The sequence below is a fragment of the Dipodomys ordii genome, unplaced genomic scaffold, assembly GCF_000151885.1.
Source record: "Dipodomys ordii isolate 6190 unplaced genomic scaffold, Dord_2.0 Scaffold7, whole genome shotgun sequence".
Taxonomy (NCBI): domain Eukaryota; kingdom Metazoa; phylum Chordata; class Mammalia; order Rodentia; family Heteromyidae; genus Dipodomys; species Dipodomys ordii.
The window spans coordinates 23,338,263-23,340,848 of record NW_012267223.1 but is presented as its reverse complement, the minus strand read 5'-3'; the positions used below and the strand labels follow the sequence as shown (position 1 = coordinate 23,340,848).

The 2,586-nt window shown below is 45.5% G+C and overlaps 1 protein-coding gene across 1 annotated transcript in view; it reads right to left on the bottom strand.

Moving 5' to 3' along the window:
- The window catches only part of Atp6v0a1 (ATPase, H+ transporting, lysosomal V0 subunit a1), an 80,538-nt gene that overhangs the window by 77,640 nt on the left and 312 nt on the right, over positions 1–2,586 (bottom strand). The gene's annotated exons all lie outside the window — the stretch shown is intronic.

Below are 2,586 nucleotides of genomic sequence, written 5' to 3'. Positions count from 1 at the left end.
TTGAGCTACAGCGCCACTTCCGGTTTTCTGGTGGTTTATTGGAGATAAGAGTCTCACGGTCTCTCCTGCCCGGGTTGGCTTTGAACCTTGATCCTCAGATCTCAGCCTCCTGAGTAGCTAGGATTACAGGCGTGAGCCACCAGCGCCCGGCTATCACAAACTTTCTTAAAGGCCACTGACAGCTTTGAGGCTTATCACCAGCTGTACTGAGTTGCTATATCAGTCAGGAACTTATAATAAAAATCATTTCTGTAAAGAAAATTTCAGGGCTGGGAAGGTGGCTCAGTGGTAGAATGCCTACCTTGTATGTATGAGGCCCTGGGTTTGATTCCTCAGCACCACATAAGCAGAAAAAGCTAGAAGTGGCACTGTGGCTCAAGTGGTAGAGCACTAGCCTTGAGCTGAAGAGCTCAAGGACAGCACCCAGGCCCAGAGTTCAGGCCCCACAACTGACAAAAAGGAAGAAAAAGAAAATTTCAGTGCACCTCCAACCATGGGAATGAGTTTCTAATGTTTTGGGATTTAAAATATACTACCTCAGCCGGGCACTGGTGACTCAGGCCTATAATCCTAGCTACTCAGGAGGCCAAGATCTGGGGATCGCGGTTCAAAACCAACCCAGGGCAGGAAAGCCCCTGAGACTCTCATCTCTAATAAACCACTCAGAAAATCAGAAGTGGCACTGTTGCCCAAATGGTAGAGTGCTCACCTTGAGCTGAAGAGCTGAGGGACAGCGCCCAGGCCCAAAGTTCAAGCCCCACAACCTACAAAAAATAATAATTAAAAAAATATATACACTACCCCTACTCAAGGTGGTTGTTGTTTTGGTGGGTCGGTCATGGAGCTTGACTTTGGGCCTGGGCACTATCCCTGAACTTGTCAACTCAAGGCTAACATTCTACCACTTGATCCACAGTGCCACTTCCAGTTTTCTGGTGGTTATTTGGAGATAGTCTCACAGACTTTCCTACCTGGGCTGGCTTTGAACCTCAATCTGAGGATCTCAGCCTCTTGAGTAGCTAGGATTACAGGCATGAGCCACTGGTGCCTGGCTACCCCTACTCAAGGTTATGTTTTGGCTTTTGTAATTAAGTAATGGTCATGCTGACCAACTCAAGACTGTGTTTTGCTTCTACTTCTGCAGCCTAAGGTTATGTTTTCCTTCTATAAATCTGCTTGCTTGCCTTTACAACCCCGCCCATCCCCCGTTTGTGGTTTTTCCTTTAAAAGGCCCTCATGGGAAAAGACTTCACTGCATTCTACTACCCAAATAGTGGGGTATAGTCACCACGCTGCTAATAAAAACTCCTAGCTTAGTTGATTGAGTGTTGGCATGTCTCTCTGGGAAATCAGAATACTATACTCACAGCCTCTCCTCTAGGAAAGTGCTCTACCACTTAAGCCACATCCCCCGCCTTCTTTGCTTTAGTTATCTTTCAGCTACAGACTCCTGCTTTTTGTTCCTGCTGGCTTCAGATCATGAACCTCCTACCTATTCCTCCTCAGTAGATGAGATTTACAGGCATGATTCATGTCACCTCTTTTGAGGGAGAGAAATATACAAGTAGTATGGGGAGTTTTTGTATGAACCATAGAGACAAAAAATAATCCCTTTATATAAATCTGACAACAAAAAAATCCCTGCTGTTTGTGACAGCTGTGAGCCAGCTGCTGAGGGCTACTGTGGTTTCTCTGACATGAAGACACATCATCCATGCCAACCGTTTATTATTAACAAAACATACTGTATCTCCTGGGTTCTTCCAGCACGGATCCAGAGCTGAGTGGAACATATCATCCCTTTGGCTGCTTTTCCCTTATGTAAACTGATAAGAAGGAGAACAGAACCATGATAAGAGGAGATGAACAGTGCTTGATTTTTTCAGTGTACGTTCACACCTCACGTTGTTACCAGGCTTGTGAGAGGAGGGTCTCTTCTTTTATATCTAGAGATTCCCCCTATCCATGAACCCTCTCCAACTCCCCTAGAAGTAGCTACCTTCTCTAAGCTACTACACTAATTTCATCACAGATAACCTATGCTCCAGTCTCCCTTGCTATGCTATATCTCCACAAAAATGAGTAAACTTTATTCATCATCATTAAAATCCTTAATGCAATAGCTGGTTCCTGGAAAATAGTTGTCCTTTATTGAACATAAGCATAGGTGTAAGAGGGATATAATGGTCATGCTCCTCTGGAGATTGAGATCTGAAGATCACAGTTTGAAGCTAGTCCATGAGACTCTTATCTCCAGTTAATCACTAAAAATCTGGAAGTGGAGCTGTGACTAAAGTGGCAAAACACACCTATGAATGAAAAAGCTAAGGGACAGGGCCCAGGCCCTAAATTTAAGCCCCAGGACTGAACACACACAAAAAATGGATGGAATGCCGGGCGCTGGTGGCTCACACCTGTAATCCTAGCTACTCAGGAAGCTGAGATCTGAGGATCGCGGTTCAAAGCCAGCCCGGGTAGGAGAGACCGTGAGACTCCTATCTCCAATAAAACCACCAGAAAACCGGAAGTGGCGCTGTAGCTCAAGTGGTAGAGTGCTCGCCTTGAGCTGAAGAGCTGAGGGACAGC